The 25,015-nt window shown below is 34.7% G+C and overlaps 1 long non-coding RNA gene across 1 annotated transcript in view; it reads left to right on the top strand.

Annotated features, from left to right (window-relative positions):
- Positions 1-906: 906 nt before the first annotated feature.
- Positions 907-25,015, top strand: part of LOC116270500 — a 64,587-nt gene continuing 40,478 nt past the window's right edge. Inside the window, exons 1-2 of the long non-coding RNA XR_004178529.1 lie at positions 907-2,968; positions 21,906-22,040. This is a non-coding gene — a long non-coding RNA (uncharacterized LOC116270500). The remainder of the gene's footprint in view (positions 2,969-21,905; positions 22,041-25,015) is intronic.

Consider the following 25,015-nt stretch of genomic DNA (forward strand, 5'->3'; position numbering starts at 1 on the left):
TGTGTATCTTGTTTATAACATGTAGGAGTTAAATAATTTAGAAAAATTTATGAGGCCTTGGTAAAAATATATAACTATTATTTACTACATTTATCCCTTGCCTTTGGGATTTCATCTAATCACTCAAAGACTTGGGCCCCCTCAATGGCAAAATAGAAATCATAAATGAATTATAGGTAAAGGTTGTATTTGAATGATTGGCATATGTTGCAGCTTCAGTAAATAATATTTTGGCACCATCATACCAATATTTCTTCCTCATCATTATGGAATGTAGTCTTAATATATGGTAGTACATAGAGTCAAACAGCAATAACATTCAAAATAATAATGATTATCTTTGATTATCTGCTAATATTTTAGCAGTTATAGTGCTAAAGTTAGTCACACACTTAACTGAGGTAATCATGTGTTTGTGCTTACATACCAAAAAACCTAATTGTTAAAACTCTTCTACTTGGAATGTTTGGATCTACCAAAACTTAAATCAAAGTGGTAACAAACATAGTTATGATTTTTCTGCTGTTGGTACAATATTTTTAGGTGAATCCTCTGATTATGTTCAGAGTTTTAAACAAAAAGTTCCTACTAAAGGATATTAAAATCAGAAAATGTCTTAGAGGTTCATAATATAGGGAAAAATACTTTCTTTTCTTTTTCTTTTTTCTTTTTTAAATTTATTTTTATTATTTATTTATTGATTTATTTTCTGGAGAGAGAGTCTCACTCTGTTGCCCAGGCTAGAGTGAAATGGTGCGATCTCGGCTCACTGCAACCTCCGCCTCCCGGGTTCAAGCGATTCTCCTGCCTCATCCTCCGGAGTAGCTGGGATTACAGGCACATGTCACCATGCCCGGCTAATTTTTTGCTTGTTGTTGTTGTTTTTTTTTTTTGTATTTTTAGTAGAGATGGGTTTTCACCGTGCTAGCCAGGACGATCTCCTGACCTCGTCATCCGCTCGCCTCGGTCTCCCCCAAAGTGCTAGGATTACAGGTGTGAGTCAACAAGCCCAGCGGGAAAAATACTTTCAACAATTCTTTTTTCCTTTCCATTGCCTGTCAGATCTTTGAAAATACGCACACAAACACACACATACACATATATTTATAATGAAAGTAGGTGAACGTCATAATAATTTTACGGAGGTGAAGTTGTATATACATTGGCTTACTTAACCATTACCTAAATTTCCTGTACACTGGTGTTATGGCTACTGTTAAAGGGAAAGAAAAAGAGGAAAAAGAACGGGTCACGATCACCACTATAAGAAATTTGCATAACTGATTGGACTTTCTTTTGCCAAAAAAAAAAAAAAAAAAAAGAAAACAAGTACCTTTATTACTCCTATACGATAACTGAGAAAACCAGGAGTCAGAAATACTAAACAATTTGCTCCAGTTTAATTTTCTGATAGGCTGGAATCGTGGCAGTTAGTAAATCAATTGTAACCTCTCAACCCTTCCTCTTGAATTTCATACTTACACCATTACGTGTATTTAATTTTATTTTTTACTGTGGAAAAGACATTTTAAATGGAAAGAAAATTGTCTTTATAGTAATAACTTTCCATCAGTGTAATAAAATATTATTATAAGCAGTTGTACTTCTTTTTAATTCTTTTACCTTTTTGCACATTTAGTCAATAGATATATGCTGAAGATTCTGTTTTGGTTGTTGGCTGATCATTAAGGCTGTAAGGTACTGAGTCCAGAAGCCCCTAATTGGGTGGAGTTGGTGGGAAAATAATGTTAATGACATAACCACACTATTAGAGAATAAAGGTGCTGTGATAGGGGATCGCCGGGGAGAAAATAGGATTGTCAAACAGAGAAATCCAATTGAGAACTTCCTCGGCTTCACACCCTTCCTAGGCTCCCCATCACCCTCCTGCAAGCTTTGCTTACAGCCTATCCTAGGGGTCTTGCTCACCATGTCCAAAACCTAAGACTATGGAGCTCTCTCTCTGTCTCTGTGTCTCTCCCTTAGTAGTTTTATTAAAGAAAATAATTCACACCCCATAAAATTTACCCATTTAAAGTGTACAATTTACAGACACAAAAATGTGTATGCAATCTAGTAAGCGCGATATGTTAGTCATGATTATTATAACCTCTGTATATATTTGTATAATTTAGATGTAAGCATAGTGTTTATTTAAATTTGTTACAAAAGATTAAGAAATAATATTTACATAGTTGTGCAATTATCACTGCAGTCAATTTTAGAACACTTTCATCACCCCTAAGAGAAACCATGTACTCACCAGCAGTCACCTCCTTTTTTCTCCACCTCACCCCACCAGTCCCAGCAAAGCAGCCATCTGCTTACTATCTCTAACAATTTACCTATTCTGAACATTTCATGCAAATAGAATCATACATTATGTGGTCCTCTGTGACTTACTTTCCCTGTTTAGCAAAATGTTTTCAAAGTTAATCTATATTATAGGAAACATCAGTACTTTGTTCCTTCTTATGATTGAGTGATATTTTATTATTCATAATAGACATGACATATCTGTTTATACATTCCTGTGTTGATGGATATTTATTCTTTCCCACATTTTGGGTTATAGGAAATAATGCTGCTATGAACATTTGTGCACAAGTACGTGTGTGGACATACGCCTTCATTTCTCTACGGCAGCAATCCCTAACCTATTTGGCACCGGGGACCGGTTTTGTGGAAGACAATTTTCCACAGACGGAACTGTTCCACCTCAGATCTTCAGGCGTTAGTCGGATTCCCTTAAGGAGCACACAACCTACATCCCTCCCCTGCGCTTTTCAAAATAGGGTTCGTGCTCCTATGAGAATCTAATGCTGCTGCTGATCTGACAGGAGGCGGAGCTCAGGCAGTAAGGCTCCCAGCCCCTCACCTCCTGCTGTGCGGCCGAGTTCCTAACAGACCGCAGGCAGGGACTCCTGCTTACGGTGTATATCTAGAAGTGAACTTGCCGTCTAACAGAGTAAGTCTATGTTTTATCTTTGAGGAATTGCCCCGCTGTGCTTTAAAGTGACTGTACCGTTTTACATTTCCTCCTGCAGTGTATATAAAAGTTTAATTTCTTCACAATTTACCAACATTTGTCATTATCTGTATTTTTAAAATGACAGCTATCCCAGTGAGTGTGAAGTGATATCTCACGGGTTTGATTTTCTTTCCTTTTCTTTTTTTCTTTTTACTTTTCTTTTTGAGACGGAGTCTCTCTCTGTCGCCCAGGCTGGAGTGCAGTGGCCGGATCTTGGCTCACTGCAAGCTCCGCCTCCCGGGTTCACGCCATTCTCCTGCCTCAGCCTCCCGAGTAGCTGGGACTACAGGCGCCCGCCACCACGCCCGGCTAATTTTTTGTATTTGTAGTAGAGACTGTTGTTCACCGTGTTAGCCAGGATGGTCTCTGTCTGCTGACCTCGTGATCCACCCGCCTCGTCCTCACAAAGTGCTGGGATTACAGGCGTGAGCCGCCGCACCTGGCCGGGTCTAATTCATGTCCCAGATTCACCAATAATGTTCACTATATTTTCACACGCTTTTTGGATATTTGCAAGTCTCCTTTTGAGTATTGTTTATTCAGTTTGTTTGCCCATTTTTAATTGAGGTGTTTGTCTTTTCACTATTGAGTTACAAGATTTGTTCTATATGATCTAGATAAAAGTCTTGTGTCAAGCATATGACTTGACAAATTAGTTTCTTTATTATGTAGATTGCTTTTTTCACTTTATGATGTTGTCCTTTGAAACATACACATTTTAAATTTAATGAGGTCCAATTGGTCTATTTTTTCTTTGATGTTTGTGTTTTGGGTGGCAGATACGCTTACTTTTAACATTTGCACTAAGGTATTTCTCTAGACTCTGGGCGCCTTTAAAAGACCACTCTATTAATTGTTACATCAGTAGTCCATAGTGATAATCAAAAATTAGTTTCTCAATAGGAAGATTACATTTAAATCAGATATTTGAATCAGTCACTGAGACAATTTACAAAAATCACTCACAGTGCTTCTTTATAGAAACCAAAATTCTGTTTGAGAGTAGGGCTAAGTATCAAGAGCAGTGAATATAAAGCCAGGTGTTCTCAGTTTGGATTATAGCTATCCTATCCTCTAGCTGCACGGCATATATGCATCTCAGTTTCCTTAATCGCCAACATAGTTAGCATAATGATTATTTTCCCAAAGTTTGTTGTAAAAATAAAATAATACATAAAACTACACGAAAGTGCACTTTTATACATACTATTACTTAAATAGTCCTATCTTAAATTAAAACATTTACCCTCATGTCTTGATAACACAAATAAATAGAGAGGTGAAAATAACGATAGCTAGCATGCTACGCATTTTCACCTCTCTTTATTTGTGTTATCAAGACGTGAGGGTGTTTTAATTTAAGATAGGACTATTTAAGTAATAGTATGTATTAAATTAAAGTGAATGGAAATAAAATAGTCTTGAAATTATAGTGAAACAAAGGTAAATCTTTCTGTAGCATCTAATTTTATAACTTAAAAAGTTAAAAGTAGTATTCTCTATAAGGTATCAAATGCCACTGCCACATTAATGAGCAAAAATATCTAAAATTTCAAGCCAAAATTAAACCTGATGAAAATTAATTGATAGTAAACACATATTTTCTAGAGGTCCCAATTTCTAATTGATGTGACATTAAGAAATTAATTTAGGTTGGGCACAGTGGCTCACACCTATAATCCCAACATTTTGGGAGGCCAAGGTGGGCAGATTGCTTGAGCTCAGGAGTTCAAGACCAACTTGGACAACATGTAGAAACACCATCTCTACCAAAAATACAAAAAAAAATTAGCTGGGCATGGTGGCATGCTCTTGTGATCCCAGCTACTTAGGAGGCTGAGGTGAGAGGATAATTTGAGCCTGGGAGGCAGAGGTTGCAGTCAGTCACAGCATTCCAGCTGGGATGACAGAGTAAGACCCCATCTCAAAACACAAACCAATAAAAAAAAATTAATTTGGTATATTGCTTGTAACAAAAATGAAATAATAATACATATTTTTAAATTTGGCTATTTTTATTCTGATAAAAATGAATTCACATTAATTTTAAATAAGATAAACAATAATCTTTTACATCTTATCATTTTATCTACCATTTGCTCCTTTATTTTATGTATGTATTAGTTCATTCTCATGCTGCTATAAAGAAATACCTGAGACTTGGTAACTTACCAAAAAAAAGAGTTTTGATTTGCTCACGGTTATGCAGACTATACAGGAAGCATGGTTGGGGAACATCATTACAATTATGGCGAAATCGAAGGGGATGCAGGCACATCTTCACATGGCCAGAGCAGGAGGAAGATAGAGAAGGGGGAGGTGCCACACACTTTTAAACAACTGAATCTCAGGAGCACTCACTCACTATCATGAGAACAGACCAAGAGGAAAACCACCCTCATGCTCCAATCACCTCCCATCGGGCACCACCTCCAACATTGGGGATTACAATTTGACATGAGATTTTAACAGGAACACAGACCCAAACCATATCAATGTATTTGTTTTTAGTCTTTTTTTGTCTGCATTTTGTGAGTATATATATAAAGGAACATTTTGATATAGTAATTTGATTTACTATGTGTGATGTATATCCATACACATATGCATGTGGAGAAGAATCCAGATTGCATCAAAAACTATGGAATGTACTCTGTTTCTTTTTTCTTCAATATCAAAATGTCCATCATAATCTTACTACGTAGTATAATTTGTATTTTCATTTTCTCAATTTTTCATATTAAACACCATGGAACTTTTAGTTATTATAAGCCATATATATATACAGTCACATATGCCCAGTTTTCTAGGAATGTTTGCCTATATGTAAATAGTAAATCAAATCATTCCCTCTATTTGTTTTTCACTCAATTTTTAGTGTATTCATATTTCTGAGCTTATACTCTCAGCATACATGTATAATATTTTAATTATCCATTACTAAGTGAAGAAAATCCCAAATTGCCTCCAATCTTTAGCTAACAATTTAACATTGTGATGAACATTCTCCTATATGTCTTTAAATCATAATTTTCCAGGAAGATGTATCTCCTTATAAATAGGAATAAAATTTGGGGGTAATGAATTATATTTGCCTGAGTAAAATAAATTTATATTTTCACCCTCAGTGCATAAATGTTCATATTCATACATTCTCCAGTGCTGCAAGGCATTTTATAGTTGTTTACATTTTGCCATTCTGTTAAAGAGAAATTGAACCCATTATTGCTTTAATTTGCATTTTCTTAACTACGAGTGACTTTGAACATCTCTTCATATGCTTATTTATATACTTTTCCATTTTTTTCTGTAGAAGTTTCTTTTTTTGTTTTTTTTTTTTTCGTTTTTTTGGCAGAATTATCTTGAATGTTATGAGGTTTTTTTTTAGTGTGTATTAATATAGTTATTAAGCAAATTTCCATTGTGGTTATCAGTTGACCTCAGGACTATGATTCTTTCTTTCATGTATCTTTTTTAAAATTGAGGTTTTCTTTTATTCAACTAGGATATTAATTTAAAGATTAATTTGGGAATAGCTGTCTTTAAAATATGATAATATTCTCTGTGAAACATAGACTATCTTCATAATAATGCAAATGACTTTATTTATTTGAATTGAATGACTCTTTCACTAAGATCTGTTTATATCACCTTCTCATCCTTTCAAAATTTTTCAAATTTCCTGATATTACCACACTGTTGCTATATGATTCTAATTTTATAGAAATAAAACTAAGGCACAGATCAGCTAAGTAACATTCATAAAGTAGTGCTAATAGAAGATAGATTCCTAATTCAAACCCAAACCAAACAGATTTTTTCTCCAGCATCTGTCTTTGCAGCACTAACTCTTGCTTTCTAAGCAAAATATTAGTGATATACTAGAATATTAGTAAAATATGACATCCCTTTTTACATTCAGATTTTTTCATTTGTTTTTTAAACTCTTTTTTAAATTGGCAAAAAAATTGTATTATTTAAAGTTGCTTACTAGATAAGAAAATGTAACATGGCAGCTTCTTTACATCTGAAAAACAGGTTATTTAGATTTTGTGTCACCTGATTCATTAGGATGTATTATTATGTTATCAGGCATATTTGATGTTTAAGGTTCTTTGTCGTCTACAGATGACAAAGGGTTTTAGTCATTTAGATCAGAAAATAAAAGACTATACTTGGTTTGAGCAGATGATCATTATTATTGCTACTCATGCTTACTCATGTCAGAGTTGACATGAATAGTCTAAAATTTTTACTTTTATTTATTGTCATTTCATTTTCAGGGTGCTTATTCTAAAAAGGGCTAGTTTTCATGCTGTAAAACATTGACCAGTTAATTTATGATTAACTTATTCACTTAGTTACTAATATTTTCAGGAACAATTTCATGGACATTCACAATACATAAGAAAAGCAACAATTTTAGCAAAACATCCTTTATATCTTTTTTTTTTTTTTTTTTTTTTTGAGACTGAGTCTCTCTTTATCACCCAGCCTGGAGTGAAGTGGTGCTCTCTCAGCTCACTGCAACCTCTACCTCCCAGGTTAAAGCTATTCTCATGCCTCAGCCTCTTGAGTAGCTGGAATTAGAGTAGGTGCACACCACCACCATGCCTGGCTTTGTGTGTGTGTGTGTGTGTGTGTGTGTGTGTGTGTGTGTGTGTGATGGAGTCTCACTCTGTCACCCAAGATGGATTGCTGTGGCGCCATCTCCGCTCACCACAACCTGCACCTCCTGGGTTCAAGCGATTCTCCTGACTTAGCCTCCCGAGTAGCTGGAATTACAGGCACGTGCCACCACACCCGACTAATTTTTGTATTTTTAGTAGAGACGGGGTTTCACCATGTTAACCAGGCTGGTCTTGAACTCCTGGCCTCAAGTGATCTGCCCACCTCGGCCTCCCAAAGTGCTGGGATTACAGGCAAGGTGTGAGCCACTGTGCCTGGTGTATTTTTTGTATTTTTGGTAGAGATGGGGTTTCACCATATTGGCCAGGCTGGTATCGAACTCCTGACCTCAAGTGATCCTCCCACCTTGGCCTCCCAAAGTGCTGCGATTGCAGGTGTGAGCCACTGCGCCTGGCCTATATGTATCTTAAGTTATAAATAGTTGGTGCATTAAAATTGATTATGATAATTGACTTCTATTAAGAGTTGATATTTAAATAATATTTACCAATTATGTGAAATGTATGACAACTTAAACTCTAGATTAGATTTCTCATGTGCTTTTTGCATTTCTTGTTACTACTATATTAGATTTACCTAATTTACAATTTTATATTTTCAGACATGACATCAAGTATTTGAAGGCTTTTTCATGTAGTTTAAATGCTCAGAAAGTAAATGGACCCGTGGAGAGATTTCTTATAGAATATCATTTTCTGTGCTCCTTTGTATCTAAACAGAAACATACCATAATAAAAAAGACATTGCACGTTTGCACTTTCTTCATAAGAAATATGTTATGAGCTAAACGGGTATTTAACCTACTCTGACGCTGATCAGGGAGACAGGTCCTTAAAATAAGCCACTTGAACTCAAAGAAATAGTATTAACTGGTCTTAACCAACAATATATAACCTCATTCCGCATTGAAATAACTATGTGGGCAGTTGACAGACATAGTGAGTCAAGGTGAACATAGACAGACATAGTGCATCAAGGTGAACATGCACAGACATAGTGAGTCAAGGTGAACATAGACAGACATAGTGTATCAAGGTGAACATAGACAAATATAGTGCATCAAGGTGAACATAGACAGACACAGTGTATCAAGGTGAATATGGACAGACACAGTGTATCAAGGTGAACATGCACAGACACTGCATCAGGGTGAACATGGACAGACACAGTGCATCAAGGTGAACATGGACACACACAGTGTATCAAGGTGAACATGTACAGACATAGTGCATCAGGGTGAACATGGACAGATGTAGTGCATCAAGGTGAACATACACAGACATAATGTATCCAGGTGAACAAGAAGAGACATAGTATATGGAGCTGAACATGGACAGACATAGTGTATGGAGATGAACATGGAGAGATATAGCCTATTGAGGTGAACACTTATATCCTGTTTTCACTGTTTGTTGGGGTGGACACCACGTGTTGTGAATACATAATCTGTGACCATAATTTGATTATATCAAAATATTTAAATATTCCTTTAACGCTGAATCCAGATGAGTTGTGCAAGTGATCACCCACTGTTTTATTGAATAATCCAGTGGTGTCTGAACTGGCAGTTAGTTCCATCTTCCATTTGCTTAGGGATGCCTCATCTTGCTTGCTTTATACACAGCTGATGCTCTATCAGCACTGTCCTAAAGCACTTCTTTCTAGAAGTTCTACAGCTCAAATAATACCTAACATGGTTAAAAAAGAAAATCTTCTCACCTGCAATGGTTTCAATGATAAATAGAAACTGTGTACTTTCTTTTATTTCTGAATACAAACATGGCAGGAGCCAATTCATATTCTGCACATGGGAGGATTTATTAAATTGTAAGTTGAAATACCTACCACCAAGTCCAAATAATGGCAATTGCTCTTTGATACTATGTAATTCATATTGTGAAATGTTGAATAGTATCATTTGAGAAAGAATTGTTAGTAAACACATTGTGTTTTCTTACATAACACACAATTTAGTATTATTGTTGTGTTTGACATTATAAACGTCTTGGCAGTAACATTGCACGTACTTATCTTTGCTGTATAAGGGCATAACCTTTGAAGACTGCCTCTTTGATTTTCTTAAATTTTCTGTCCTAAGCTGAAAAATCATAACACATTCAGAGAAAATATAGAAAATATATTTTATTAGAACTGCCACTGTGTTTCTATAAAAATTGAATGAAAACCTTGATAACATTGCATTCATTTGTTAAAACAAATTACTGAAAGAGATCACACTGCAAATTAAAGACAAATGGATTACTGAGCCACTAAGTTCCAACTCAAACCTGTTTTCAGATACCTGTGTGAAAAATTCATACTTGCTGATTTATTTGTACTTGCACGATTGTATTCACCACAAACTTCTGTATTTCTTTTTCTGAGTTCTGTGGTTGCATTTTTATCATTACCATTTTGGGGCCAGTAATTCATCTTAAGTGGAACAAAGATAAAATATCCCAAAATTGTAATAATAATTTAAGTTTAACAAACACAACCAGTAATACACAATTGATATGTAAAGGTAAAATCACTTTACCCTGTTAACTAAATTTATTCAACACAAACTGACTAATCTCTCCTTTGTGTTATCTTTGCAAACATAACAGCCCCCCCATATCTCTCTCTCTCTCTATATATAGATATAATTAAGTGTATATATAGAAGAGTATTATATTTATAGAAGAGTATTAAGAAGTGTATTATGTATTAAATACCCTTCTACCCTGGCGTATTTGACTTTGCAATTTTCCTATATCTTCCTTAATTATTAGATTCTCTTATTTCATTAAATGGGCCACCTTTAACATACGTGTGTGTGTGTGTGTATATGTGTATATATATAACATATATGTACACACACCTATATGTGTTTATACATATATACGCAGAAATATATAGACACACACATACACAACACATAAGTATTTTAAATGGTTCATTTAATGAAATAATAAGAGCATCTAATAATTAAAGACAATACTGAAAAATTGTGAAGTCAAATACGCCAGGGTAGAAGGGTATTTTATCTTTCTTAAAGCTTAAGATATTATTGCATCAAACTTTCTTATGTCTTTGAGATTACTGATAACATAAAAATGAAAAAAATACATAAATTAACTTTTATTTAAAATATTGGTAGCTGAAGCTAAATAAAATAACCCTCAAAATCTCAGCTAAACATATAAAATAATCAAATCATACATGTAGTATAAAGGACAAATAAAAATGTAGAGAACCATTAACATGCTGCAGCAAACCTTCAGTAGAAATATGACCGAAATCTCTATTCTAGCCCATGTTTCATTTTAGGGGATTTTGAGAACCGATCTACTTACCTGACAAACCCAGACAGAAAGAGAAAGCAACATACTCAAAGAATGGACTTCAAACAACAGAATATCTCTATGTACTTTTAAGTGCAGTGATTAAAAAAAAAAATCAAAAAACTGGGCCTTTTATAATCATTAGGAAGGTGAAGGATTAGACTTGCAGAAGTGGCAGTTCTCAGAGGAACACTGGAGGATTGAGTACCAGAAACTACAGCAAAGGTCACAGAGATAAACAACCTAGTCGACATATTGCAGTTGTCACTGTAATGAGCACATTTCCTGGCGCTTGGACTTTGTTTCAATTACTTAAGTTCCAATGTACTGAAGATATAATTGGCTATGCCTACATAATTTCTCCGTTCATTTTGCCCTTTGACTACCATAGCAAGAAGTATACACTAAATGTCATGAGGAAGATACGTTTTGAGAACTTTTCTAAAGTGAGATTGAAGAGAAATTACAACATGGAAGGGAGAATTAGATATCAGAGGAAAAATGGTTTGCATTTTCACATAATGTTTGTATATACAGGTAGTCATAGAACAGATACCTACAAGGTTTTGCGGGGATACAGCTCTATACCTCCTGTCTCGCAGATACTGCAAGTAGGCAAAGACACATATTCACAAGCATTTCAATCTTTGAATAAGTCTTTGATGTCTGGAGTACATGAAATGGATTTTTTGATAGTAACAAAATTATTAATAGCATATTACATAATTTAAAGCTCATATTAAAATTGATATTAATATTTTAGAGGCCCAATATAAAATAAAATCAGGAGATACCATTGTCATATGTCTAGTAATGGTTTGCTACAATATGTTAGAGGTTCTCTATATGTTTTTATTTGTCACTTTTACTACCTGTTAGATTTTGTTTCTCTAACTCTTTAGAAGAATAGAAGGGGAAATGAGAATTCAGGTGAATTGTCTCTTTCTCCAGTTAACTGAAACTTAAAATCAGTATTGCTTTAAAGCCTACATGGTTGTATAATGACTACATTTTAAAAACATTTGTAATATTTTAATTAGAATATCTTATTACTATCATCTGGAGATATGTTTCTTTATGGAACTGGAATCAAGACTATTATAAAGATTCAGAAATGTTTTAGGTTAGCTTGCGCATTATGGGCTAGTCTGATATTATTGTATAGTTATTACTGTTCAAGATATGTTTACAAAAATATTTCCAGGGCAAAGTGCAAAGATCACAAGAAGCAAACATATTTGTCTCCCATGTTTTTTTAATTTCAGTCAGTCTTTCTCATGAGAGTCGATTTTTGTATTTTTTTGTAAGAAATACTTTTCATGCAGAGATTTAAGCTGAAAATGCGTACAAGCTCTTTCTCTGAGTTAAGGGTTTGAAACTAGTATTTTATATGTCTCAATGATTTGAACTTTTTGTCAGCAGTCAACAAAATACTTAGGAATTTTACAGCAAATCTTCTCTCTAAGAGTTTACCATTCTGGATCCTTAATTTCACAGATATAGGAGGGAATGTAGTTTGCCACCACTTTAGTTAGTATTGTGAAACATAATCTGGTACAAAATGTATGTTTCAAGTTTTCTTCATATCAAGGAAAAAACAAGCAACAACAAACAAGAACAATGAAACTCTTTAAGAGTTCCAATTTCCTTATATTAAACATCCTTAAGCTTTATATAATCTGCATTAATGTATACTTCTCTATATAGCAGTTCAGAACTAGTAAGGATATGAAAAACACACAGTAACAAGCAGTTTAATGTAAATGTTTAATAGCTGTGATAAAACGAAACCTATAGCATATAAGGAAGCTCAACATGGGAGAGTACCCAAGGGAAGATAATCTCAGAAGAGGTTGAGACCTAGCTGGAGAAGATATCATTCAGCTGTCTATAATATTCACTTGCTTGGCAAGGCTGGAGCTAGTCTATTGCTACTGAGAAAGCAGTAGGCCACCCTCTCTTCTGGAGTACAGGTAAGAAAACAAGAAATAGGCTGGGCACGGTGACTCACGCCTGTAATCCCAGCAGTTTGGGAGACCGAGACGGACGGATCATGAGGTCAGGAGTTTGAGACCAACCTTGCCAACATGGTGAAACCCTGTCTCTACTGAAAAACAAACAAAAAAAAAGTAGCTGGGTGTCGTGGCAGGTGCCTGTAATCCCAGCTACTCTGGAGGCTGAGGCAGGAGAATCGTTTGAACCCGGGAGGCGGAGGTTAGAGTGAGCCGAAATCGTGCCATTGCACTCCAGCCTGGGCGAGAGGGAGAGACTCTGTCTCAAAAAAAAAAAAAAAAAGAGAGAAAAAAGAAAAAAAACCAAGGACTAAGTAATCACAGGTGTGCAGTGGGAATCTGAGCAGAGTAGGTGCAGGTAGCCACCTGAGAATACAGGCTGTGTAGGTCCCGTGGAAAGAGTGGCAAGTGATGGGTGATCCTTCTGGCCACAAGCTGCATGTAGGCTGTACAGAGGCTTACACAGGAAGTGCAGGCACCACCAGTAGAGCAAGAGACATTATGGCGAGTAGGCCACATGAGTTGTTTGGTCATCAGTGCAGCTGGTAGTTTTCAGAGTGTCCAGATGTCTACAGAAAAGTTATCAACAGGCCTACTCTGCCCAAACACTAATTAGCAGGAGATTCTCTTCCTCCTACAATGTCCTTGCAGAGCTCTCTACTGAGAGAATATAATAACATGTTCATTTCAAAGGAGAAATATTCAAAGGGATACTATTGTTTATCCTATGCCATTCACTGAAGGGTACATTCAGAGCTGAAAGGCAATGAATTGATAATGAAGAACATGCTTAAGTTCAGGTTATTTATTATTTGGTTATTCCACATAAGCATCCCTCTACATATATTTGAACTCCTCACTATAATAAGTCAACTCTACAAGTATACCTAAATGGCTCACATCTCTCCTTACAAGTGGAGAAGCTCTCACTCTTCTCCAAAATGAGAAGACACACATTTCCAACAGTTATTTTATCTATAAAAAGCTGCATTTCTCACTTCTCAAAATTGGCAGGTGGTTTAAATGAATAGTCTGATTCATTGACTATTCTTTTACCTAATACTGAATTGCAAATTAACCTCTAATAACTAGTATATAAAATACACAAAAACGAGGGCAACAAAGAGAAGGAATAAAAGATTGATTAGTACATAAAATAAATGCATGAATATAACAAGCAGTAGGGAAACACACAAGCTATTATACTTGGTGTTTCTGTAGTTGGTCATGGATCATAGATAATATCTAGACTTTGTTCTTCAAAGATCTATTTCATTTTGTTGCTGTTGTTGCTCTCAGCCAGAACCTCAGCTTCTCTTACAACTTTAGCTGATGGAATACTTGAATCATTGCTGACTCTTTATTCTGTAAAGGAGAAGTTGGGGAGAGATAGAAAGAGAGAGAGAGATAATTAATATATTACCATTTGTAAAATTGGGGAACCAACGTATGGGTGGTATATGTGTATTCACCATATGAATCTTTTAATTATCAGTATGTTCAAAATGTTAGTTAAGAAGTTGACAAAAATAAAAACATAGAGTTACAGGAAGATAAAATCTGTGTATAGTCTTAAAGACATCCAAATACAAATGTCATTACATTTAAGTGTATTTCCACCTTTCCTCTGCTCCAATCAGAAAAAAAGTGAATTAATAAATTGGACCAGAATATTCAGATAACTTCTACTTAATAATTTCCTTTTTCTTGATGTAGAAGTAATGCAGTCCTTACTTGTGAATAGTGAGTGTAGTATTTAATGTTATTTCACCTTGGCAGGCCCCTGGTGCCCAGCTTTTGATCAAACATTACTTTGGATGTTTCTGTGAGTGTTTTAATGTGAGATTTATATTTAAACAAGTGGATTAATTTATAATATTATCTTCAGAATATGGAACATATATACATAGTTCCAAAAGTTAAAATTATTCTGGAAAGCTGTATACAGAGCAGTATAACTCCCTTCTGCATGTCTTTTATCTCACTGCTCTCCACTCTTTGTATATATTCAATTTCAGTGTTTTCTGGTTATCCTTTCTAATTTTTTAGTTTTGTAAAGATAAGTGGATAAAACTACATTTTCTCATATTCCCTTCTGTCTTACTTAAAGATTAACAGTGTATATAATCTTTCACATATTGTGTTTTGTTGTAACTCAACATGATCCTTTTCCCACAGACTCAGCCCTTTCTTTTTTTCCCTTCCCTTCCCTTCCCTTCCCTCCCCCCCTCCCCTCCCCTCCCCCCCCCTCAGTCCTCCCCTCTTCTCCCCTTCCCTTGCCTTTCCTTGCCTTCTCTCTTCTCTGTTTCTTTTCTTTCTTTTCTAATTTAGCCAATTTGATGGGCAAGCAATTGTGCTCCACTTTTAATTTTGTTTCCTAGTTAACTTGCATTTCCCTTATTATAAGTGAACTGAATACATTATTGCCATATATATGTTGAATATATTATTTTCATATATACCCATATTGGGTGTATATTAGAACCATTTGATATCTTTTTTGTGAATTGTTCATGTATTTTGCCCATTTATCTATATTGTTTTGGTCTTTTTGGCTCAACTTTTAAAAATTCTTTACATATTTGCAATATTACGCCATTAGGCCATATCTAAAATGTATGTTAAAAATAGTTTCATGTAGCTTGTCAATTGACTTTTGTCTTTGCTTATGGTATATTTTTCTAAAAAAAAATTAATTTTATACAGTCAAATTTACTAATCCTTTTTAAAATTTCTTCTGAAAGTCTTTCTTTACACTAAGGGCATCGAGGAACTCACTACAAAATATTCTATTTTGAAGATAAAAAAATCTGAGTTTTACAGAGAATATTTACCTAAGCCCACAGAGCCAGTAATACCTGAGCCAAAACCAAATCTAAGTGATTTCAAAGGATGTGAGCAAAAGCTTCACATGGAACTGCCTGTTTGAGAAAATGGTACAATAAGCTGTGCCTGAGAAATGAGAAGATGATGTCAAAGAGGTGATTCAAAGTCATATCAAGCCACACAATGTGATGTATAAGCACACGTTTTAAAAAGATGTGGACTTCTTTTACTTTATGAGCCCTAAAACCTGGTGACATTTACCTCAATTTTGAAGGACACAAGAAGTATAAAATTATACCTGCTTTCACAAATATTTTTGGCACACATTAACTTGGGAAAGATGTACAAAACTGGTAGTACATCCAGTTCTTCACTGGAAAATAGTTTTAACGTTGTATTTGTTTTTCAACCAAGTTGTGTTTTTGATTTGTTAATTACTATCAATAATTTGTCAATTCCTGTTAGTTCTATCTTAAGCTAATTTGAGGATGAAGAGATACTTGGAAATCTTAAACTTTAGAAATGCCCTTTTGGAATTTGTGTTTACAGCACAATAATATCGTGTGGATGTAACACCCCTCTCTTTGTGTTGTGCTAGACAAATGATAGGGCTAAAATATTACTGAGGGCCATTTTCCTCAGCCTTCCTAAAAAATAAAATGTGTGTGAATCCTGGGTATGCCTTTCTCTTTTCCATTTACCACCTGGGCTTTTACAACTGCAAAGACTACTTAAGAATTAGCTATCCCAGTTATTAATGGGAAAATGAGAGTGTTAATAGTGAATATTAAGATAACTTTTTAGTCATTTTGAGACTGCTTTTCAGTTTATTTCTTAACATAATAATTTCACATTAGGAAAAAATAAAGCCATCAGAACATCGTCAGGAAGAAGCAGAATTTCTATTATTCTAGGCTTATTGCTTGGAAATTGTTGTAGAAAAGCCAGAGTTCTGCGTGCCCCTTGGGAACTTCAGATTCTTAGTTATGGTAGGATTTAGAGCAGAGCTTCTGCACTGACACATTAGGGAAAAGGCTAGCATTCTCGTTCCATTTCTAATAAAGCAAAAAGCAGTGTATAAAAATAAAAGCATAAAATATAAATTTTGTATTAAATACACACCTTCTAGATTGAAGGGGAGCTTTTTAATAAAATATTTCTATTAAGTTATTATGACTTGAAAACAATTATTTGTAAATTAAATACTAAATCCAACATTATAATAAATGTGTCTACATAATTAATACAAATACCTGTGCCAATGTTTAAAATGTGGTTGGAAAATTAAATCAAAGTTCTTATTTCCGAATCACAACTATGGTACTGAAAAAGGCAAGCATTTACTATTATATATGATGCATTATATTAACCTACTACAGAACCTGAAATATAGTAAGACTTTAATAAACATGAAAGTTCTTTTTTCAATATTGAGATTCGACTATCTATAATTCCTCAAAATGTATCCACGTACCAACTCTTTAAAAATCCTACGTAGTAACAAGGGAAAGACAAAAGTACTAACTCTAACTATGAAGTATATTTTCTTTTTTTTTTTTTTTTTTTTGAGACGGAGTCTTGCTCTGTCACCCAGGCTGGAGTGTAGTGGCCGGATCTCAGCTCACTGCAAGCTCCGCCTCCCGGGTTTACGCCATTCTCCTGCCTCAGCCTCCCGAGTAGCTGGGACTACAGGCGCCCGCCACCTCGCCCGGCTAAGTTTTTGTATTTTTAGTAGAGACGGGGTTTCACTGTGTTAGCCAGGATGGTCTCGATCTCCTGACCTCGTGATCCGCCCGTCTCGGCCTCCCAAAGTGCTGGGATTACAGGCTTGAGCCACCGCGCCCGGCCTATGAAGTATATTTTCACAGTTATGACCTATATACTACTTCAAAGCAAAAAAAAAAAAAAAGCAAAAGTAGTCAAAAAGAAATGAATCTTCTAAATTCATTTATGCTGCTGCAAATCACAGAATATCCTTTGTTTTTAATGCTGAGAGTGTACCATTATGTGTATGTTCCACATTTTCTTTATCTTTTCAGTGATATAGATATTTCAAGAAAAGCATGAGACATGAACTCTGTTCTTGTGATCAAGGCTAATCTTTAGTCCAGCAATAGGCCTCTCTGTAAATTAACATTTTCCTGGGGAGTTCAGGCGTACTCTTACACATTTTTAATAATACAAAATATGACTAAAATCTGTGTCATTTATTGTAAAATCTTGTAAAGAAGTACTTCACCATGAATTGTGTAGCAGTAAAACACAGTACTTCATAATTAGAGCATAGAAATTGGTCCTTAAGGTATCTTGATGTGAACATCATCATTGTCAACTATTAGACATATTCAGTCAGCTTCTTTACCACTTTCAGTTTTTCTTGCTAGGATTTTGGTATAGAGTTAATGATTGATATAAAATTTCTAGCCAAAATGTTACCTTTAAAAAGTATTATTTTGTAAATATACTTTTCATCATAACATTAGTTTTGAAATATATTTATATATGGAAGCTTTGTTGAAAGACAATAATCTATAGGAGCTCAGAATCTCAGAGAGAGAAAACGCTGGCACATCTGCAATTCAGTGCTGCTCCAGAGGCACATTTTATAACACAAGAGCTCAGCTTAAACACGGTGCTTAATTACTGAACAGCTATAATGAGTATAACACTGGAAAAATCATAGAATTCCGAATTTTGTAACCATTGTGAATCACTAAACTCAAATATCCCAGCCTTGACTAATTCCACTTTCAATTTTTCCTTTTTATTGCTCACCTAAATTATCTTATATCCTGTACTAAGTTATAGGTCAAAACTCTCAAAGTGTCAGAAGGGAATCAATTGCTGCAGCAAAAAAGATCATAGTAAGACTCCTTCACAGACCTAATCAGTACTATGGAACCAGGCAACACAATTATATCAAAAGAACAAAAAACAATCATGCCACAACATAAATCAAAGTCATGTGCATACTGAAGAAGGTCTTGCTCTTAGCTTTGATAGTGTTCACTGGCTTCCTGGTTCTACTGTATCTGGCATGTGCTCTTCTTGTGTATGTAGATCAATGTTGTTGCTTTGTAATTAATTTGTATATTTGTTGTGAAGACAGATTTGATACTATCATTCTATATTAACAAAATGTATCCCAATAGTTTATAGTTTTGGAATTTGCTTATTTATCTAGTGAATATTGAGCATCTAAAAATTTGGTAAGCCATTCACTTTCCACTTGGAAGTGCCTGGGCTAGAATAGAAATTTTAGCATATTCTAGTAGGATAATCCTATATTCTGACTAACATGGTAGTAAGAACAATACTTTCGTTCTTAAGAAGGTGCCATCCCTCACTTGTACTCTATGTGGACAGACAAATCATTCCAAGAGAAGTGATGGATAAAATTGTGCACACAGAATTTGAAAAACTTCTTTTCTTTATAAAGTGCTCAGCTTATCATAGCTTCCTTTTCTAATTTTCAAGCTAACAGACATACATAAATATAAATTGTTTTCTATAAACAGGTATCAACTTAAATATACTTAGTAGAGCAGTCTACAAAAGAAAATGTCCTACAGAAAACTGTAGAAGATTATGAAAAATCTAAACCTAAGGAAACTACTATGTTTATTTGTATCACTGTATTTTATCCACAGTAGAAAAGGATTAGAATTCAGACTCTCTGACAAGTTGGCTAATCACCACATCTCAGGAGAGACTTAGCTTTCATTGCAAAGTACAGCCATAAATATTATCTGTTTCTGTTGGGAATCTGTTTGCCATTCTCAATCATTTCTCCCTTTCACTATTGCCAGTCTCTCAACCAGAAAAATAAAATATTTTACACTATGTATCAGTTATTACTTTACTTTTCTTCATAGTTTTACCAACTATGTATCTGTAAATAACACACTTTTCTCTTTTTATAAACATTTTATAGAGTAATTTATTTTTCTATTGTTTAAAAAATAATTACTCAGCATTGAGCTTGTGATGAAGCCATGTGTATTCATTATATTAATTAAGCAAAATATGTTTACATGTTACAATCTTGATGGGCATTTCAGTTGTTTGTTCTTCTGAAGGTGGTTTATGTGAACATTTTTATATATATTGAGAAGTGTTTTTCTGTAGTTCATACAAAGTACTATTATTGATGTGTCATAGTGTGAATGTAAAGTGTTTCCTCAAATGGTTGTACTAATTGATACTACTGCAAGCAATGAAGTAGTTACTCATCTTGCTACATATTACCACTTGGAATTCTCTCGCCTTTTAATTTTTTGCTGGTCTACTAGATTGGATAGCATCTGATTAATGTATATGACAAATACTTTTTTCATATAGCTAAGACTCTTTTGCAGAATTGGTTATTCAAGTATTTGCCCAATTTTTCAGTGTTTTTGTCTTTTGTCCTCTTAAATTGCAGACTTCAAACACACAACTGTGTATGCATGTCTACATGTACGTGTGAGTGCGCATGGGTATTCTAGTTGCCAATTTTATGTGTAATTTCAGTTTATCTTTCAATGACTTTATGCTGCCTTTTATAAACATATCTTAGCAATTTCACTGAAAAATTTATCATCTTTTTTTCATAATTTGTCTGTTTTCTGTCCCTTATTTAGGAAATTTACTCCTGTTCTACAATTATTAATTCAATTTCCTATATTTTCTCTATTCTTTAATAGCTTGCCTTTCACATTCGAGTATTAAAAACCTAGAATTTATGTTAAATAAAAGTGTAAGAATAACTATCAAATTTCTTTCACATTTTTGTTGAAATACTAATTCTTATAGAAAAAAAATTTACTTAATTACTATTTTCCCCACCCACCCACATTTCATGTCACAGTTATGCAAAATAAGTTTCCATCTATTTTTGAGTCTGTTTCTGGACTTTCTTTTTGTTCCACTGACATTTTTGTCTATGTACAACAGACTTGGTGTCTTAGATTGCTGCACATTTATTCTTGATTTGTGGTAGACAAACCATAGTATCCATATGTTCTCCCTTTCTTCATAATCTTCCATATTTTCAGGTGTATCTGGTTTCTCTTCATTTGGATGCTCTATTGATTGCTTTTTCCATGACATATCACAGAATGGTTAATATAATACTTCAAAAAGTTTTTCATTTGTGCCATACATTGAAAGCAATATGATTAGTAAAGTGTACTTGGGTAAAAGAATGCAGTTATGCCCATGTGAAGTGAGCAGCCTCTGTAGGAGTGGGATATATTCCTGTCTGCCTAAAGTACCATTCGCTAATTTCAAAGCTAAATGATCAATATTTTCATCCGATTGTAACCTGTTCATAATGCAGTCATGCTGAATGGTATACCTGTTAATTTGGGCAGTTACGATTTTGAGACATGTTTTATCTAGCATTTCATGTGTTTTAGACTAAAGTATAATTCTGGTTTGGCTAGTATTGGATCTCTTCTCTAAATAGAATTCAATTTCTGTTATCTGTTTTTGAGATCGTCTTTTGGAGGCATGGATGTTGTATTTCCTATTAATTTTGCTTGGTTTCTAGTACAATGTTCTATACTAAACTGTTTAATTACAAATTTGTGAAAGTTTGGATTTTTAAACAACATGTTTTTCTAGATGCAGAAACAGTATCCGAAAACTAAAATAAGAATTGAAAGCTTTCTTTCTGTTTCTTCCTTTCTTTTCTTTAGCACAATTTATATATTAGTTCTAAAGTTTTTTTCAAGTGCTATGGGCACTAGATCATGGTTAAAAGAACTATATTTTGTAATACTGCTTCAAGTCTGTGGGATGCAACTTTCTCTGTAAAGATTTTATTATTGCTAAAGGCAAGAAACACTTTATTTCCAACATCAAAGTAAGGAAAATGTTGGTCATTTTAGCAGTCCAGGACTATATAATGGAATCAGGATTACCTCAGGAGATAGAAGTTAACATTTGTAAACTATGAAGAGTTTAAAATTGTTGTTCTTTTTGTAGACCGTGCATAACTTTCTCTATTCTAACTTTTTAATCCCTTCAACTCCACAGCTGTGCATGAACTGTTAGAAGTAAAAGTGAATAGTTCAGGATAAACAACAGCTGCACTCCTATATTCTTGGATACAGACCCAAGTTTTCATACTAGAGGGAATAAAATACAAGATTTGAGAAAACACTGGACAAGGTAATAAGCATATTTTCTCATATATAGAAGGAACACATTTTTAAATGTAACATTTTAAATTTAAAATTTTAAATGTAAAGTTTAAATTCATTCTTGTTTTATTTTAAATTTAACTGTATTATACCTGCTGTAGTGAAAAGACATGTAGAATTAGGCTCGAGAGTATGGACTTGTTTTCTAAATTCTAGTTTTTTACCTGTGTTTAACTGGTTGGCAATATTTTTCCTCTTTTGAATATATGGATTTACATGCAAGATGAGAAAATATTGACCTCAGTATTATTATTTAAAATAATGGTTTATAATGTATGCTTATTATTATATCATTGCAAAATTTATCATATATATTATATATGTATTTTTACAGTGCTATTTAAGAAAAGTTAGGTTGATAATTAATATACACTTAAAAATTAAATAGTATTTTTCTTTAAAATATGAGCTGAAAGTTCTTTTCTATTGTTATTTATGAGTGCTATATTTTATTACATACTATATAACTTGATATTCTTACATGGAATATCAACATACTATAGTTAGAAATATAAAGGATATTATTAGTGCCTGCTTATGGTTTTCAGCTTCAGTATGTAACTCAGCTGAAGAATGTTCTAAAAGGACACACTTTTTCATTTTTCTAGTTATGCATCATCAAATTTTGTATACATATACTAATAGAGTCATAATCTAAAGTGACATAAATTATTCTTTTCTTAAGATGAGTGGTTTTATATTCACTCTATTTTCTTCCGGAAGATTCCTTTTATATGTATGCCTTGACAGTAGGGCATACATTTAAACCATTATTTAAAATAATTTATTATTATATATTATATTATTATTTAAAATAATGGTTTATATGTATGCTTTTTTAAACCATACATTTTGCTTTTTTAAGCCATATATTTTTAAACCCCTATTCTGAATAGATATTACAATTAAATTGTATAGACTTAAAACCAATTTCTAATATACTCTCTAGAATGGACTATTAGTCCGTTCTCATGCTGCTAATAAAGACATACCTGGGACTGGGTAATTTATAAATAAAAGAGGTTTAATTGACTCATAGATCTGTATGGCCAGGGAGGCCTCAGGAAACTTACAATCATAGTGGAAGGGGAGGCAAACTTGTCCTTCTTCACACGGCAGCAGCAAGGAGAACTGCCAAACAAAAGGGGAAAAGTCCCTTATAAACCATCAGATCTTGTGAGAACTCACTCCCTATCACAAGAACAGCAGCATGGGGGTAACTACCCCTATGCTTCGATTACCTCCCACCAAGTCCCTCTCATGACATGAGGGGATTATGGGAACTAAAATTCAAGAAGAGATTGGGGTGGAGACATAGCCAAACAATATTCAACAGTCCCCTAAAGTCTTATCTCATTCCAGCATTAATTCAAAAGTCCAAGTCCAATGTATCATCTGAGGCAAGGCCCTTTTGCTTATGAGCCTGCAAAACCAAAACCAACTTAGTTACTTCCCAGATACAATGGGGGTACAGGCATTGGGTAAATACATTAGTTGCAAATGGCCAAAACAAAGGGGCTAGAGGCCCTTTGCAAGTCCAAAACCAAATAGGGCAGTCATTAAACCTTAAAGTTCCAAAATGATCTTCCTTGACTCTGTCTCGCATCTAGGACATGCTGATGCAAGAGGTGGGCTCCCATGGCCTTGGGCAACTCCATCCTTGTGGTTATGCAGAGTACAGACCCCATTCCAGTTGCTTTAATGGGTTGTCATTGAGTGTCTGCAGATTTTCCAGGTGCAGGATGCACACTGTCAGCGGATCTACCATTCTGTGGGCTGGAGAAAGAAGGCCCTCTTCTTACAGCTCCACTAGGCATTTCCCCAATGGGAACTCTGTGTGGGTACTCCAACACAACATTTCCCTTCTGTGCTGTCATAGCAGAGGTTCTCCAAGAGGGCTCTACTGTTGCAGCAAACTTCTACCTGGACATCCAGGCTTTTCCCTACATCTTCTGAAATCTAGATAGAGGTTCTCAAACCTCAGTTCTCAACTTCTGTGCACCTAAAGGCCCAACATCATGTGAAAGCCATGAAGGCTTGGAGCTTACACTCTCTGAAGTAACTTCCTGAGCTGTATGTTGGTCTATTCTAGCCACGGCTGAAGCCGAAGCAGCTGGAACACAGGGCATCGTGTCCTAAGGCTGAATAGAGCAGGGGCCCCTGGGTCCACCCACAAAACCATTTTTCTCTCCTAGGCCTCCAGACTTGTGCAGGGAGGGGCTGCCATCATGGTCTCTGACATGCCCTAGGGACATTTCCCCACTGTCTTGGTAATTAACATTTGGCTCCTCATTACTTATGCAAATTTCTGTGGTGGGCTTGAATTTCTTTTCTGAAAATAGGGTTTTCTTTTCTGCCACATTATCAGGCTGAAAATTTTATAAATTTTTATGTTCTGCTTCCTCTTGACTGCTTAGCCATTTAGAATTTTCTTCTGCAATATACCCTAAATCATCTCTCTCAAGTTCAAACTTCCACAGATCTCAAGGGCAGAGTCAAAATACCACCAGTCTCTTTGCATAGCAAGAGTGACCTTTACTCCAGTTCCCCAAAAATTGCTCATCTCCATCTGAGACCACCTCAGCCTGGACTTTATTATCCACATCACTATCAGCATTTTGGTCAAACCTATTCTATAGGTCGCTAGGAAGTTCCAAACTTTCCCACATTTTTCTATCTTCTTCTGACTCCTTCGAACTTTCCCAGCCTCTGCCTGTGACCCAGTTCCAACACTGCTTCCACATTTTCAGGTATCTTTACTGCAGCACTCCACTACCCAGTACCAATTTACTGTATTAGTCCATTCTCCTGCTGCTAATAGAGACATATCAATAACTGGGTAATTTATTCAGGAGTCAGTTTTAATTGACTCAAGTTCCACATGGCTAGAGAGGCCTTAGGAAACTTACAATCATGGCAGAAGGGAAAGCAAACATGTCCTTC

The sequence above is a fragment of the Papio anubis genome, chromosome 15 (genome assembly GCF_008728515.1).
Source record: "Papio anubis isolate 15944 chromosome 15, Panubis1.0, whole genome shotgun sequence".
Lineage (NCBI taxonomy): Eukaryota > Metazoa > Chordata > Mammalia > Primates > Cercopithecidae > Papio > Papio anubis.